The sequence below is a fragment of the Dipodomys spectabilis genome, unplaced genomic scaffold (genome assembly GCF_019054845.1).
Source record: "Dipodomys spectabilis isolate Male_0828 unplaced genomic scaffold, ASM1905484v1 ptg000017l, whole genome shotgun sequence".
Taxonomy (NCBI): domain Eukaryota; kingdom Metazoa; phylum Chordata; class Mammalia; order Rodentia; family Heteromyidae; genus Dipodomys; species Dipodomys spectabilis.
The window spans coordinates 4,111,602-4,130,156 of NW_024870694.1; the positions used below are offsets into that span (position 1 = coordinate 4,111,602).

General features: G+C 41.7%; 1 pseudogene; it reads left to right on the plus strand.

The window, feature by feature from the left end:
• The first annotated feature begins 909 nt into the window (after window positions 1–909).
• LOC122099664 lies at window positions 910–15,033 on the plus strand (annotated as a pseudogene).
• Window positions 15,034–18,555: the final 3,522 nt, after the last annotated feature.

Genomic DNA, 18,555 nt, shown 5'->3' on the forward strand with positions numbered 1-18,555 from the left:
CTAGGCTGACTTTAAACTGTGATCCTCAGATTTCAGCCCCCTGAGTAGCTAGGATTACAGGCATGAACCACCGGCACCTGGCTTAGACAGTTTTTACATGTCCATACAAAAATCGCATGAAAATAATAAAAAGAAGAAATTTATGATAGACAAATTATGTATTCATTTTTTTTTAAATTTAATTTAATTTTATTTGTGAACATACTGTACAGAGGAGTTACAGTTACATGGGCAGGATAATGCGTACATTTCTTACCAAGCATTGCAGCCTCCTCCTTTGTTTATCCTTCACATCCCTTCCCAGCCTCTCCCCTCCCCCCCTAATCCCAATCCTTCTCCTTCCCCCCCCCCCCCCCCCCCCCCCCCCGCACCAACGTTGTAAAGCTCGTTTTGGACATGACAACTTGTACTTCTCATTGTTGCAACAGGTCCACCTGTATCCTTAAACAACTGGTTTTTCCCCATCTCCTCCACAAGTTATACTGACATCAAATATAGTGAAAGCAGGGGTTATACTGTGGAGGAGGGACATACAAAGCAACAAAGAGATAATCTTATAAATGTGTTAGAAACACATGCATGAAAGAAAAAAAACATTAAAATACACATCTAAGGGTTCATTTTCCTGACATCACATTATCTGACCTTTTCCGCTTGACTCATACATATACTAGATATTACAAGTAAGGGAAATCATGGGACCTACGTTTCTTTGGGCCTGGCTTACTTCACTTAATATAATTTTTTCCAAGTTTTTCCATTTCCTTAACAAATGGGGCAATGTCATTCTTTCTGATGGAGGCATAGAATTCCATTGTGTATATATACCACATTTTCTTGATCCATTCATCTACTGAGGGGCATCTGGATTGGTTCCATATCTTAGCTATGGTAAATAATGCTGCAATAAACATAGTTGTGCTGGTAGCTTTAGTGTGGTCTTGTTTGTAAACATTAGGGTAAATGCCCAAAAGTGGGATTGCTGGGTCATAGGGGAGCTCTATGTGAAGTCTTTTGAGGAACCTCCATACTGCCTTCCAAAGTGGTTGAACAAGTTTACATTCCCACCAACAATGAAGTAAGGTTCCTTTCTGTCCACATCCCCTCCAGCATCTGTTGTTGTTAGAGTTCTTGATTTTTGCCGTTCTAACTGGAGTGAGGTGATATCTCAATGTTGTTTTGATTTGCATTTCTTTTATGGCTAGGGAGGTTGAACATTTCTTCATGTGTCTATTGGCCATCCTTCTTTCTTCTTCAGAGAAGCTTCTCTTTAAGTCTTTGGCCCACTTACTTATTGGGCAGTTGTTTCTTTGAGGATTTGTTGTTGGGTGGTTTAATTTTTTGAGTTCCAAGTATATTTTAGATATGAGACCCTTGTCCGTTGTATGGCTAGTAAAGATCTTCTCCCAGTCCGTGGGCTTTCTATTGATCTTGCTAGCTATGTCATTTGCCCTGCAGAAGCTCTGCAACCTTATACAATCCCATTTGTCCAACCTTTCTTTGATTTGTTGTGTTTCCGGGTCTCTATTCAGAAAATTTCGGCCTGAGCCAAGGAGACCCAGGGTTTCTCCTATTCCATCCTGTAATGTTTTCAGAGTGTCTGCTTTGAGTTCAAGGTCTTTGATCCATTTGGAGTTGATTCTGGTGCAGGGTGATATATAAGGATCTAGCTTTAGTTTTCTACATGTAGTTAACCAGTTTTGCCAGCACCATTTACTGAAGAGGCTGTCTGTCTTCCATTCTATTGTTGTAGCTCCCTTATCGAAGATTAGATGGCTATAGGTCTGTAGGTTCATTTCTGGGTTTTCAATTCTATTCCATTGGTCCTGAGGTCTGTTCTTATGCCAATACCAAGCTGTTTTGATTACTATGGCTTTATAGTAGAGTTTGAAATTTGGTATTGATATTCCTCCAGCAGTGTTCTTTCCGTTGAGGAGCGTTTTTGCTATCCGGGGTCTTTTATTGTTCCATATGAATTTTTGGATTGCCTCTTCTATTTCCTTGAAGAATGAGGGTGGAATTTTGATAGGTATTGCGTTGAATTTGTAGATAGCCTTGGGAAGTATTGCCATTTTCATGATGTTAATCTTTCCAATCCAGGAGCATGGGAGGTTTTGCCATTTTTTAAGTTCTGTGTTGATTTCCTTTTTCAAGATTTTAAAGTTTTCATCATAGAGGTCCTTCACTTCTTTAGTTAAGTTAATTCCGAGGTATTTTATTTTTTGTGGGGCTATTACAAATGGAGTTGCTTTCCTAATTTCAGCCACACTTTTCTCATTGTTGGCATACAGAAAAGCCATTGATTTTTGGGGGTTAATTTTATAACCTGCTACTTTGCCAAAGTTTTGAATCAGCTTGAGTAATTTGGGAGTGGAGTCTATGGGATTCTTTAAATACAAGATCATGTCATCTGCAAAGTGTATTCATTTTTAAATCAATGCTTTCTGACTACTAGAAGAACAAAAGACATACCACCTTGTTCTTCATGAGCTTACAGTTTTAGCAGAACGAGTATTAAACAAATAATCATATAATCCTGTGGCAAGATCCAGGAAGGAAAATATGGTATAAAATAAATGTAAAAATAAAAGTGTAAAACATGAAAGCACCTCAATCACACAAAAAGAAATCAACCCTCCCCCCCCAAACATGTAACGCTAAAGTGTCTCAGTTTAGAGTCACACCTGCAAAAAGACTTCAAAAATGCTTTTGAGTGTACCTATGCTGAATTATAAACACTGAAGAAAAACCACTAAGTGAAAAATGTATTAATATCTGAACTTGCCTTCAGTAAGTCTGCTATAACTGAAAAATGGTGTGCATGTTATAATCAATGTATACACTTCACACTGCAACTTTCCAGGGTTTTGCCATTCAATGTGTTACAATTAGTATTTTCTACTTAGTGATACTTTCAGAATGGAAGAAATTAGATATGTAATTCTATCATATATGAATATATATATACTATTACCATTACTCTTGAAAGTCTTGGTGCACAGTCTCCCTACTGACTAGTATTAATATGGGCCCCATTTGAAAATGTCTTAGACTCATACAGAAGTGATGTATGGATAAAAATCAACATCCAGGGCCATGTATGGTGGTGCATATCCAATCTCAGCTCTACTCAGAAGGCAGAGATCAGAGGAGGATGAATAACCCATCAGGGCAAAGAAGATGGACCTTCATGGTCAGAATCACATTTAGTGGCCATAACCAGAGACTAAGAAAGACGAGAGAGTAAATACTCAGTTCCCTTTGAGAGAGGAAACGATAACCAAATCAACATTTCCTTCCCACACAGCGTACCTGCTCAATGGAAAGAAGGTCACTCTCTTCTCCCAGGCCACCCCTAAGCAAACACCAGCTTTGGCCTTTTGCAAACACTCTTCACGTATCTACAAACAGGGCCATGGACCACATCTTGAGGAAATCAAATGTATGGTGTTATTTTAGGCCCACTGCCTTTCACTTCAAGCTGGCTTTACCTGCCCCTCCTCTCTGTTCTCCACCACTCCCCTCCCCAAGATAAAGCCCTCTGAAGCTTTCAGGAGAGAACTAAGTTCACTTACTCCTTGAGATAATTTTTTCTACATTTTATCAATTCTGAAAAATGGTGTGCATGTTATAATCAATGTATACACTTCACATGGCAACCTTCCAGGGTTTTGCCATCCAATGTGTTACAATTAGTATTTTCTACTTAGTGGCATTTTCAGAATGGAAGAAATTAGACATGTAATTCTATCATATATGAAAAGCATATAATATTTCATTTTCCTTAGGCAGCCTTGTTTTAGGGAAGCCTTGTTTCCATTATAAAATTAGGTGAGGGTACTCATCAGTCTACTTGACAGATTTTCATGGTTCTCAGTAATGAGGCTTGAACCCAGCCTAGCACTCTCCTGGCTTTTAGCTTGTCTGGTGTTCTACCAATGAGCCACACCTGTGCTTCTGGAATTTTGCTGGTTAATTGGAGAGTCATGAACTTTTCTGCCCAGGCTGTCTTTGTTTTTCAATCCTCCTGAATACCTAATATTACAGGTGTGAGTTCCCAGCACCCAACCTATATATATATATATAGAGAGAGAGAGAGAGAGAGAGAGATACATATATTTCTAACTTTATACATAATATTTCATTAAAAATATGTAATTGACAAATTTGTAGATGGTCAAGATACACAGATAGATAGATAGATAGATAGATAGATAGATAGATAGATAGATAGATAGATAGATTGATTGATTAGATATGGGTATATATTGTATAAATACTACCATAATAAAACTGATTAACACATACATCCATCACAACAATATTTGCCATATCTGTGCATGCGCACATACAGGGTAGATATGTGATAATGATATTTAAAATTACTAATCAAATTTCAAGCAAACAATACAATATCATTAACTATAATCACCACATTGTTAATAGATCACCAGAATTCATTTATCATAATTCCTACCCTTTGACCAACATCTCCCAGCATATAAGATAGCTTTCCACCTGTATTAGCCCATTTATGTCACATAACCTTCTGTGCTTGGTACTCATTTTACCGATGAGGAAAATGAAGCATTGAGAGGTTTAATTTTTTTTTGCACAAGATCACACAGCTTTGAAGAATTGAAGCCAACCAGGGCACAAAGTTATGTGGACTGCTGACCACCTGCTAAAACCAGCCACTAAAGTCAACTTCCTTGCTTATTGAATTAAGGAAGAACATTCCTTCGATAGAGTTTTATTTCCTAGGAGAGATTTATGAGGCTTTGGGGTACATTTAAAGCAGATACTTAAATGCAGGAACCGTACACAAACTGGGCCAAATTTCTGAAACAGTAGCTTAGGACTGAGGGACACCATGAGAAAATGGCCCTATATAGAGAAAACAATACCTCGTGAGTCTCGGGTAATGTAATACCCTGGAAGGAAGCTATTTACTCGAACAAGGAATGGTTGGATCACTTATTCTGATAAATGGATTGTTCAGGAAGTTCTCTCACCAAATAATAATTTGCAATCCTGCATTCCTAGGCAAGTTTCCTGGGCTGAAGTCCTGCAGGCAGAGGTCTGTGGGGCTATAGCCGGTCCCAGTTCTCAGCAGATGTGTGGTACCCATGCTCATAAACACTTTCTCGGTCTCAGCTTCCTTTGCTGAATGGCTGCAAGTGGATGAAATAACATCAACATGCCTTATAAGCTGTGAAGCACTGGGTGCCTGAGATCTGGCTGTCTTGTTAATAGTAGCAGTCCCCGCAGCTTCTGATTTCTGGAAAGCTCACTACTTAGGCCAGAACTTAATGACATGGTTGAGGAAAGCAACTGAGCCTAGAAGTTCTCTGAGGTAAGGCTCACCTTGAGTTAATCAGAAAGGAAGTTTGGCACTGGGATCAAAGAGCAACTTGGCACCGGGAAGAAATCCACATTCTCTGTAATTCTGAGAAACTGCACACCCAGCTGTGAATTTATTGACTCTCCCTTAAGAAGTTCTAATAGAATAAATTTTGCTTTCTTGGTGCCTGCTAATTAGACAATTATTTAACTCTGTTTCTTTTTTTAATGACTCTCTGCTGTTGTTTGAAGACTTCTGTCTATTATTTGTAATAAAAACCTCTGTCACATTTTTGCCTCATTATCTTTAACAAATAGTGCATTCCCCAGTCCCCATCCCTGGTTCCCTCAGTTCTTCCTCCCAGCACCTCCCCGGTCTAGAGCTCCCAGAGTTTCAAAGACCAGCTGTTATCATTTTGTTGACTGAGAGATTTTTAGAAACTTCTATCACAGGCACATGGCTCCATGGGGGGCTGTTGAATTAAATATCAGCTCTTCAAACAGGAATTAGCTCAGAGAACAAAAGCAGCAGGAATGCAAGGGACAAACAGAAGCAAACACGACAATCCTCCCACTCCACGATTGAGAGATTCATCTTCCCTCCCTGCTCTGGTGTTCACACTGAGCTCCTCAGCCTTGGCCACACTAAGCCACAGTGAGTCCCAATACTCTTCCCTTGACTAGGGACCAAGTCCAGCCCAGCCCTAGCTTACTTCTGCCTTTAATCAAACTGAATAATGCTTCCCATTATCCCCTAGGCAGTTGGTCAGCCTCATCTGAGCACCCAATGGATTTTCTCTTGGGCCACTGATTCAGAGGAGAGAAGTAGGGAGCTAAGTGAAGGAATGAAGTTTTCTGAGTCCTGTGATGCCCATCTCTGCCTCTCAGGTAGGAACTAGCTCCCGGCTCTCACTTTATAATAACCCAGGAGAGATTAGATCTATGCTACTCAAAGATCAGCCAGGATAGTTTCCTTGGTATGCAACCCATAGAGTCTCATAGAGCCTTTCACACAGGATAGAAATGGTTAATATAGTTCTCTGTTATCTGGAAATTCTTAATCATTTTGTCTTTCAGCATGTGTTTTGAAATAAAGCCCAATGGGACAGGGGCATGCACAGCAGAAAGAAGCTGTGGGCAACACGTATATATACATCTCATTCACATCTGCACTTGCGATGAGCATCAGCACAGAGCCAGCCTAGCCTCCTCAACACTGGCCCCATGGTGCTGGGAATTCAGGAGAACTCAAACCAAGTACAAGGTCAACAAGAGTGCAGGAAGTTCTCAGAAACCAAGCATGTGATCTGAACACAGGAAGGACACCAAATGGCATTCTAAGAAACACACATCATCATGATACCCTCACAAGTCAATGCTAGTGAGCCACCTGTGCTGAAGATGATACAGAAAAAAACACAGGACAAACCACAGCTCTTATTTCCCCAAATCCTTCCTTACTTCTTTTAGGCCTATGAAGATAGAGAATAATGTAGATCGTATATGCATCAAGAAATAAAATAAGTACAGTCAGCAGTCTATGCTTGTAATTTTAGCTACTCAGAAGGAAGAGATAGGAAGGATCAAAGTTCAAGACCATCCTGGACAAAAATTTGCAAGAGCTCATCTCAATTTAAAAACATTTTAATGACATAAAGGTGCACACCAGTCATTCCAGCTATGTGGGAAATGTAAATAGGAGAATCATGGTCCAGGCCAGCTTAGAAAAAAAAAAAATGAGATTCTATTCAAAAAATAGTCAATGCAAAAGTGCCAGAGGCATGGCTCAAGTGATTCATTACCTACTAGTAAACAAGCACAAGGACCTGAGTTCAAACCCCAGCACAAGAAGAAGAAAGGAGAGAAGCAGGAAGAATAGAAGAAGAAGGAGGAGGAAGAAGTGGAGGAGGAGGAGGAAGAGGTAGCATCTCACAAACTTCTGTTTCAGCTTAGCTGGACTTGAACTGTGTTCCCTCAATCTCTGCCTTCCAAGTAGTTAGGATTACAGGCTTGAGTCACCTGGATATCCACTTGAGTATCACCAGGAACATTATTTAATCCTGAGCTTTTCAAACCTGAATGGACACACTGTTAAATTGCAAAATCTGAATAGATGTGGGGAGAGATACAAAGGTTTCTCATTCCTAAGAAGACCTCACATCGCATTGAGGCTGCAGGCAGCTGAACACTGCAGAGCCCTATGCTAAGCAAATATGTGGGGCTAGTCCAGTAAGAATGAAATATATGTGGATATACCAGCTTTGACATACAAACTACAATTTTGGTGGTTCCATAAGAGTTAAATATTCTTGTATTTGCATTTAAAAGTGACATTGCTCAATACAAATAATAAACTTTCATGCCAGTTACTTAAAACTTCTGTTTCTCTTAATCCAACATTAAATAACAAAGTGCATTAGATGAGCTCTGGGTGCAATTGTGGGAGAAAAAAGTTAATTGCCATACCATAGTTGCACTTCCTTCCTGCTTCTAGGAGAAAGGGCTCCGCAGTGTGTCTATTCAGGTTTGAAAAGCACAGGATTAAATAATGCTCCTGGTGATACCCACAGTGGATATCCAGTGACTCAAGCCTGTAATCCTAACTACTTGGAAGGCAGAGACTGAGGGAACGCAGTTCAAGTCCAGCTAAGCTAAAACAGAAGTTTGTGAGACCCTGTCATGACCAATGTCTAAGCCTGGTGCTATGTATTGTTACCCCAGCTTTAGAAGAAACACAAAGACAGGTGTAGTGGTGCACACCTGTCATCCTCAGCACAAGTAGGAGGATCACAGCCAAGTCCAGCCCAGGTGGAAAGCAAGACTCTATCTCAAAAATAACCAGTGTAGCTGGGCAGCAATGGCTCATGCTTGTAATCCTAGCTACTCAGGAGGCTGAGATCTGAGAATCACAGTTTGAAGCAACCTGGCAGGAAATCTGCAAGACTCTTATCTCTACCATAAAGCCAAAAGTGGAGCTGTGATGCAAATAGTAGAGCATTAGCCCTCAGCAAAAAAAGCTTATAGACAGAGCTGAGGCCCTGAATTCAAGCCCCAGAACCAGCACACACACACACACACACACACACACATACACCCACACACTCACATATTACATACACACACTGACCAATGCAAAAAGGGGCTGGAGGCATCACCCAAGTTACAGAACACTTGCTAATGTGAGGTCCTGAGGTCCAATCCCCAGTACTGCTCAAATAATAATAGTAATAATACTACTACTAATACTAATTAATGATATGCTCGATAATTCACAGGTGACAACAGAGGACATGGGATTTGAACTTGGTAGTATGACTAGAGGAGCAATAGTCACCATTTACACTCCACCAGAGGGCTGGGAAATCAAACCCTTATTATCCCTCAACTTACAGATGTAGACATAGTTTCAACAAGTCCATAGGCTTGCCCAAAGCAGCTTATGTGCCATAAATCAGGGACTATGAAACCTGTGTGGTTCAATATCTAAGGTGTTTTTTTTTAACATGAATAGATTCTAAATACAAGAGATCAGAAGAAATGACTGGAGAGATTGTTGAATGCAGATTCCTAAGTGGGTCCTGACCCAGGCATAGAAAAATCACAATCTCTAGAATGGAGTTTGAAAGTCTGTATGTTTGAAAACCACTGGTTTTCAAACTTGGTGCAAAGTGGTACCACCTGGGAGCTCCATAAAAATTTCTATGCAAAAAGCTTTATGTACATGTGTGGGAAATTGACTAATGAAGCTTGTAAGGAGGGAGAGAAAATTCTAAAAAAAAACTGCTTTCATGATCTGCAGCCTGGCTGGCTAGATGCTGTCTGAGGACATGAACAGCCAGAGGTCTGACAGTAATGAAAAGGATAATGAAAAGAGTGAGAAACTGGAAGAAGGAGGAGGAGGAGGAGGAAGAGGAAAGAAGAAGAGGAAGAAGAAGAGGAAGAAGGAGAAGGAGAAGAAGAAGAAGAAGAAGAAGAAGAAGAAGAAGAAGAAGAAGAAGAAGAAGAAGAAGAAGAAGAAGAAGAAGAAGAAGAAGAGAAGGAGGAGGAGGAGAGGAGGAGGAGGAGGAGGAGGAGGAGGAGGAGGAGGAGGAGGAGGAGGAGGAGGAGGAGGAGGAGGATGAGGAGGAGGAGGAGGAGGAGGAGGAGGAGGAGGAGGAGGAGGAGGAGAAGGAGGAGAAGGAGAAGAAGGAGAAGAAGGAGAAGAAGGAGAAGGAGGAGGAGGAGGAGGAGGAGGAGGAGGAGGAGGAGGAGGTGGAGGGAGGAGGAGGAGGAGGAGGAGGAGGAGGAGGAGAAGGAGGAGGAGGAGAAGGAGAAGGAGGAGAAGGAGAAGGAGAAGGAGGAGAAGGAGAAGGAGAAGGAGGAGAAGGAGAAGGAGAAGGAGAAGGAGAAGGAGGAGAAGGAGAAGGAGAAGGAGAAGGAGAAGGAGGAGAAGGAGAAGAAGAAGAAAGAAGGAGGAGGAGAAGGAGAAGGAGGAGGAGGAGGAGGAGGAGGAGGAGGAGGAGGGGAGGAGAGGAGGAGGAGGAGGAGAAGGAGAGGAGGAGGAGGAGGAGGAGGAGGGCAGGACGAGGAGGAGGAGGAGGAGAGGAGAGGGATGGGAACATGGTGGACTATTATATGGGAGCAGACAGCAATGTGGAGCAATAGGAGACCAATGCCTCTGACCCTGAGGAGTACCCATTCACGTGCTTAACCTACAAGGAGTCTGAAAGGGCCATCATGTACACATGACCAGCTAGCCACTCTCCTAAAGGTATTATCCCATGGCAAAACTTCTATTGGTTCATTGCCACTGCCAAGTCTCAGAGATACTGGAGGAAGATGCAAGTCCAACTTCGTTCATCAGCTTGTAGAGGCTGGAGTTCAGCCTGATCCATCAAAATTTGTTCCTGCAGCCCAGCCCCCTCACCACTGCCTGGTGTGCCAGGCAGCTTGTGTAGAAGGAAAACTCCTCTCTCTGGCTTATCAGCATCGAGTTTTGCTACAACTGCTGCAGCAGCATTTCTCAACACTTGTCAAGTAAGCAGAGTCAAGATCCAAGGACTCTCTTGTATGGCTCAGGATTGTACCCCTCCAAACACCAGAGGACTTTTTGTTTCCTTCCTTCCCAATGAAGAATTGAGACACAAAATAAATACAGGCATCACCTCTTCAGGGAAACTATGTGGAGAGTCATTACCAGCTCCAACTGAGCCCCCGAACAGACTTCCCTTGTGGTTATCCGGGTCCAGGAGCCCAGAGCCCATCGAGTACAGTTGCAACCAGTGCCAGGAAATCTTCTGTCTCAGTGTCACCAGATGTACCACGAGCCAACGGACTGCACCACCCTCCACAAAATGGCTGGTGAAGTGTGTAGACCCTGAGACAGCCAACCACTTAGGTACTCACCCCAAAATATGTCCCAATGTAACGTGTGCATTGAGAAGGTATAGAGGTTGCAATCACATGTGCTGCTTCAATGCAAATGTGAGTTCTGCTGGGTTGGCCTGTGTCTAGGAGATTGGAAGAGGCTCCTTGGCAACTCCTATGGTTGCAGTCAATACAAGGGGCAGCTGGATGCTAGCAACCAGAGCCAGAAAGCCCAAGCCAGAAGTATGTGTTCCACATTGATAGGTGGGAAAACCAACAGTAAAAGCTTCCAACTAGAGGCACAGACATGCCAGTAGGTTCATGAGGAAGAGTCAGGAAAAGATTACAAACTGGGATCTTGGGTCAACTTGGAATACTTAGAGGATGTTGCCAAGCTCTTGGTCAAATGTCGGTATACCCTGCAATTCGCCTACCCATGGAGTCTGGCCATAGGAAGAAGCTGTTTGAATTCCAGCAGGATCAGCTAGAGATTGAGATCAAAAACCTCTCGTGGAGAAGTGTGAGCATGCAGACAGCTATGACAGAGGGGACATGAAGAATCAATGTGAGTAGCAGAGCATTGGAGGAGAACCTGCTGAAGGATTTTCAGGATACATAAGTGAGACACGACATGCCAGGGTGAGGAAGATGTAGCTGGGTGCCATACTGCATGCATGCTACAAGCTCTGCTTTTCACCACCCAGCCGACAGCCAGGACCGCTTTCCTGCTAGACACTGGTAGCATGTCTTTTAGCCTGTTGTTTTTTTTTCCTCTCATCTTTTTGCTTTGAGGGTTCTACCAGGGTAGAGATCGTGTTGAACTAGGCTGTTTCTCGGGACTTTTAAATCCCCCTGGATGATTGTTGGGAAAAAGGGAACATTTGTTTCTGAATGGCTATTAATAGTAGTAGATCATTAAAATTATAGGTGATTTTCAAAGGTTGTACACTTATACAAATTTAGAGGCACATCATAGGATAACACATCATTTAAAATAACACATCAGCATTGGATGTTTTTACCCTCTAGTTATTTTACTTTAAATGTAATATATGATGCTTGCCCACCCTGCAAGAGGCCCTGGGTACCCTCTGCTTTCCAGTATCACCCTTTGGCTACAAGCTAGAGCTCAGGGAGAAAATATGATGACATAGTGAGGAACTGATTGGCCTGTGTAAATAAGCCACTGTGCTTCCTGCCTTAACCTGGATGGCAAGGAGACTATAGAAAACAGGGTCCTCCTCTGTGGGCCAACTTCATTCTTGAAAGTGAAGTTTATCTGAATCTGGCTGAGGCCCATAACAGAATGTAAGTGAGCGTGTGGCCCTCCAGGACAGGGGACCCTGGTCCAGCAAGGTAATTCCTTAGCCTTATAAAGATAGGAGCTCCACTCTGGAAGGGAGTTGTTTCCTAAAGTAAATTTGCTTTACCTTAGGTCCCGTCTTTGGTTGCCAGATTCAAGTGGTGTCACTGTGACCACAGTCACTGTCTTCCTGCATTACCTTCTCAATAATGTAAGTTCAGAGTTCAGTATAGCCCTCTAAAGGGCATTAGCCTTCCTGGCTCAAGAGCTAGGGCTGCACAAGGCTGTGTGTTTCTTGGAGTGTGTTCAGCAGCTGTTCTGGGGTGGAATGTGTCCATTCCCCTTTTCATGGTACCAGCTGTTAGAGGACCCAACCTAGAGCCTGGATGTCTTTAAAAGTCTCAGTTCCTATTTTAAAGGGGTGCTAGCCAGAGGAAAGGACCAGCTCTTGCACAACCAAGTGTAAAGGAACAAGCAGCTTGCCTAGTGTCCTTCCTGTCTTGAACCTGGTTCTGTGGGCCTTTGAAGAGTTCTTTGTGATGGCTGGGTTTCCGTGGCTTTGTTTAGTGCTTTCCTTCTGAGAGCTGCAGAGCAGTATAGACTTGGCCAGGTGTCCTTGACCTTCTAGGAGAGCCTATAGGGAAATCTGTGAGTATTAGAATTGAGATTCTTTGATAGTCATAAAGTTTCACCTCTAAGTCAATAATTTGCCAGGGAAACTATATAACTAGGTCATTCTTTAAGGAAAAGGATAACTGTGGCTCTTGGAATCACTGCACATTTCCTTGCTTCTCAGGTTTTGTCTCTTCATATTCTTCCCCAGCAAGGGAAAGACCATGGGACAGATTAGGAAAAAAAATTAGAAGAGTAGAAAACAACAAGCCTAGCATGGGACTATGAGGAGTTCGTTGCAAACAAGCAAAGTACTTGCCACATGGCCCAGGGTGGAGTATTAGTGCTAAGTACCTGGAACTATCTTGCATCTGGAGCCTTTGCCTCTCCCATAAAGTCCTTTCTGTGACACTGCCATGACACAGGACCATAACTCCAGCTCTGACTGCTAAGTCACCATTGGTCATTTCCTAGACTGCTCAGCTGCCATGTTCTTATATCTACCTGTGACCTTGACCTTTCAAGCTGCAAGGAACTGTACCCAGAGCTACTGCCTGTAGTACTTCACCTGTAAAGAGATTCCTTTTTTTACCCCTAGCAGTTGTCCTTGGTTAATATTATCTGGGAGATGACAGGATCAAGCAGAAGTGCTTTTTTGCCCTGCAAAGGACAGAAGAAAACCACAGTGTTTTATGAATTCTAAGATCTCTGTTTTTATTCAAAAAGAAGTTAATCGAGGTGATGTTTGCATGTTTTATTCAAAATAAAGTTTCTGATTTTAAATTGTTTTTGTATTTATTAAGTTTCTCCAAGAGATTTGTGTGTGCCTTAAAACTGGAAAACTACAAAACAACTGTTCTGATAGTTCTATGCCAGTGTTGAAGGCAAGTCCACCAGTCTTGTCTACACTCTCTAATGAAGTGTAATGGTTTCACACTGCTGGTGGTATCACAATGCCAGGGTTGAGCTCTCCAGTCCTTGGTTGGGATCATTTTGTAATGATTATGTGCTTTTTAAACATGTTCTTGCCAATTGCCATCTACCCCGTGCCATGCCCCTTCAACAGTATACAACTTCACACCACCATCTTTCCTGTCTACTCCAGAGTTACTTGGAAGTTGTCTACTTCATGTTCCAGAATGTATAATACTACCATGGAAAAGACCATAGATATTTTATACTAAATATTACTAATAAGTAGAGAAGTCACAGATAAGCCAAGTTTTTTGGTTTTTTGGGGGGTTTTTTGTCAGTCATGGGGCTTGAACTCTGGGCTTGAGCGCTGTCCCTGCACTCTTCAGCTCAAGGCGAGCACTCTACCGCTTGAGCCATAGCACCACTTCCAGTTTTCTAGTGGTTTATTGGAGCTAAGAGTCTCAGGGACTTTCCTACCCAGGCTGGCTTTGAACCGCGATCCTCAGATCTCAACCTCCCGAGTAGCTAGGATTACAGGCGTGAGCCACCGGCACCCAGCTATTAGCCAATTCTTATTCTCTCCTAAACATGTCCAATTGACCTACGATGTAAACTTTTACTCACACATAAAATGTTCTTGGTCTTAAGTTAAAAATCTGACCTTCAAATGACTATCTTCAAAGAGATCCAGACTAAATCAAATTTTATCCACAAGACATTGTTTATCTGCTACAAATATATACCACATATCATTCAAACCTTTCATTCATCAAGCTGAATAACTCCAAGCCCTCTAGCTTTTCTTCTGTTCAAATTGCCTTAAAATTATATCAATATGTGTTGTTATAAAATACATACTATTGTTCTGGTGCATATATTTTTATTTCATTTAAGCACAGTATTGTGTACTATATCATTTTGTTCCTCAAGTATTTTTTTAATCAACCATGGGGTTTTATGCGCTACAGTATGCATCTTGCTGGGGGTACCTATCATGTTTTTCTTCTGTGCTGTGCTTTCTTCATGCATTTCCTCCTCTCCCTTTTCCTTCTTCCCTGCCTTGCTCCTTCTGTCTTGCTCCCTCTCTCTTTTCTGCAAGCATGTACACGTGTGCACGCATGTGTGCACATGCATGCACACACACATGTACACACACAGTCTTCCTATTCCCAATGTTTTACATACTTTTCTCTTTACCCATGTCCCTTTTAAAACCAAGGAGGAAACTTCATCCTACCTACTAGAACAACCTAGGATAGAAGAGGTCTTTCTTAGTGGGTGTATCATTCTAGAATCCTTCAATAGTTTATCTATAGCTAGGGTCTTTCCTTGAAATCTGACCTCATTTAAGCCATTTACCATTGAAGGACATCTGCTGCTTTCCCAGGCTAAATAAACTGACGATGTGGCAAATAACTAATGCTGCATCCTATTTCTGTATATTTTTTGTTTACAGAAATGCCCGTTATGTTGCTAAAGGCAATCGTATTCTTATTGGAGATTGTGTTATATGAAGTTGCCTGAGGAGGTGGTAGTAAACCCTAAACCTTTCATGAAGGAAGAAATCAGTCTAGAGGGGTTCATGACTTGCCCAGGAATGTGTGCCAATTACAGCCCTGGCGCTGAGTCAGAAGCCCCCGGTGTCCTGACCCCAGCAGCTCTTTGCAGCATCCATGCAGGCCAAGATCCTTGCCGCACAGTGGAGGGCTAGCACCGCTACTCAGGCTGCCTCCTCCTCCCCCAGCCTCTGAGTCTCTGAAAGCAGAGCTCACAGACCCAGACTGTATTGGCGCTTCAGAACTACAGAGCCTGCATTATTTAACACTGGCTTTAGCTATCCGGGATGGAGAATAAATAGCACTATAATAAAATCCATAAAACATACCAAATTGGATTTTTTTTTCAGGGATGGCTCCAAGCACAAGTTGGTAATCAAAAGGTTTTCAGAAAGACTGGAAATAGTGTTTGCTGTGTGGAAATACCCCTGAATTTTAAGAGCATCCCTGTTCTTCATCACCCACTAGGTAAATACTGTAGGGGAGGGATGAGTTACTCTAAGTCACAAGAAAGGAGAGCATTTTCAGGAAGACTCAAATGATGCTAGCTCCTCAAATTTTCATGAGGCATCTCCTCCTTGGAGATAAGGATCCACAGCCCTTAGAGTCTCTTATATTCCCAGGCCAGCAACATTCAAGCTGGCTGACAAACTGTGATGTACTTTCTACCATGGTAAAGAAACTGTGGATGACAGCAAGGGACAGTTATGGTCACTTGGCCCTGATAGATGTTTGGGTTTGCAAGACCTCTGAAAATGAAGTCTCTTTTCTCCTCACACATTTGGCCACAATTCAAATTTGTCATTAGGTAATGCCTCAGCAAGTCAGGGAGTCCAAGGAACCCCATTTCCCATTGTTGTTGTTAAATGAAGAGTCACACTGAACCTGTGCCCCTTTCCTATTACTATAGGCCTTCAAAAGGGAAGCTTCTGGTTCAAAAGGCCTAATGCCTCTTTCCAACCATATTCTCAATGAAATAACAAAAGCATAATGAGCTTTTTTTCTGCCAAGGGCCATTTGGATATTTATTACATCATTCACCACCCATACAAAATTAGCGATGGGCTTCAGGCAGCCAACAAAAGTCAATAAGGAGTGTACATGTCTATCATACCATGTACCAAATGATTACATAGGCTATACCTGGACCAGGGGCTGGATATTCCCCTAAACACCTGAAGAAAATGAAATTAGAGCCACGATTTCATAAAAGAAAGATAGATCTCAGCCTATCAGAAATTTTAAGACATTTTGTAAGACAGAAGGAAGGAGGAATTGCAAGAGGACAATGCCACCCCAAAATCACCAGGGTTAAAAGGTGTTGGCTGGAGATAAGCCAAGCAACTGGGGGTCAACAAATTCATAAAGCAGGAATAGGCTCTGAGGCAACAGGATGAGCTCACTGAAGAATTCTTTATAGATAACTAAGACAAAAAGAAAATGTGACCTTTCTCCAAGGTATAAAGAACACATACGGAAGAACCTGAGCATGCTGGGGTCAAACTTGGCAACTGCTCCCTAACAACACTATCCCCACAGTTGTCTGGATAAGGACGTGTGAATGAGAGAGAGTAGGACCAAGAAAGGAGGAGAACAAAGCTGTGTCCATTTCTATACTGTGTCTCAAATGCTCAAAGGGAGAAGAAAGAAGAGGAGTAAGAGAAGGAAGAGAGGAGAGGAGAAAGAGGAGAAGAGGAAGGAAGAGAGAGAGAGAGAAGGTAGAAGAGAGGAGAAGGCTTTTCATCAGCAAAACTCTTCTAACATCAGCCACAGGTATGGATGTAGACACAATGTCTACTTCACTTCCAGGTGTCTTTCAAGCAACCTGCACACTCACAGACTTTCTCTCCCCTGAGAAGAAAATCTTGTAGACATACATTTGGATAGAGGAAACTACATCAGAAAGATCTACTAATTAATTCAGACTTGTATCCACCAATTACCAGGACTCACTAGACATTTCAGTTGAAACTAGAGAGCAGATCCAACACAATGACTGAACCAAATATCTAGCTCAAAAAGAAAAAAGAAAGAAAGAACAGGGATCACAGGGAACATATATAAACATTTCAATAATCTAGTTAATGTATTCTGAACCATCAGAAAGAGCTTCATTTCTATAAAATGAGACATATTGATGCAAAATTGAAGCAAACTGACCAAAAAGTTGGAAAAGCAAAACGTTAAATGATAGGGAAAATAGTAAAAAAAAAAAAAAATACAATATGTATTTCTAGTTTTTATTTTGGGGGGATTGAACTCTGGGCCTTGTACTTGCTAGTCTCTTGGGATTTTCTTTTCAGATAAGGTCTTACCCATTTGCCTAGAAGCCCTCTACCAGGGTCCTCCTACTTCTGCCTCTCAAGCAGTTGGAATTACAGGTGTTTATCATCACATTTGGTCTCCAACACCTAGTTGATAAGAGCACAAGAAGTAAAAAACATACATAGTACTAATGAGTAATTATATGCACATATATTTGAATATACATGTAATTATATATATGTGTATATATGTGTAAGGTGTATGTGTTTACATATATGTATGCATATATTGACATGCCTACATATAAATGTATACATTTACTACATACATGCATTAAATACATACACTTTTTTAAATATTTTTTATTGTAAAGGTGCTGAACAAGGAGGTTACATTAGTAAGGTAATAAGGTAATAAGTACATTTTTAAAAACACTGTTACCTCCCCCCTCCTTTGCTCTCCTTTCCCCTCCCTACTCTCCTCCACCCCAAATTGTATAGTTCATTTCCAACATAGTGTCAAATGAGGATCATCCTTTGTCCTGCTGTCTCTGTGATTCCCTTTCCCTTCCACAGATTGAATAAACTTACATACAAGACAAAGGGTGCAGAAAACTAAAGCAGGAAAAAATAGAAATAACTGCATACAGGACATAAGATCCTCTTGTTTCCAATTCTTGGCATTCATGTTCATATGTTTCATTGTGTATGGTCCTATGCACTGATGCATTTGTGATCCCCATCAAGCATATCATAGACTTATTCTTGTTATTACAAATGAGGGAAACCATGTAAACTACTTTTCTTTGGGCCTCGTTTACTTCGCTTAATGTAATTTTTCCTGGTCTTTCCATTTCCTCATGAATGGGGCAATGTTATTCTTTCTCTTCTTTCTCATTTTCTTCATGGGGAGCTGGAAATGCTGCTCTCCCTTTTGATATTTCTCCCTTCCTGTTATGAAAAAAGAAAGAAAGCAGAGCACTTGAAAAATAAAAATAAATGTCTATTAAAAGCCAGGTGCTAGTGGCTCATACCTTTAATCCTAGCAGGATTACAGGAGGCTGAGATCTGAGGATTGTGTTTCCAAGCCAGCCCAGGCAAGAAAGTCAGTGTGACTCATTTCCAATTAACTACCAAAAAGCCAGAAGTGAAGTTGTGGCTCAAGTGATAGAGTGCTAGCCTTCAACAAGAAAAGCTAAAGACAGGATCCAGGGAT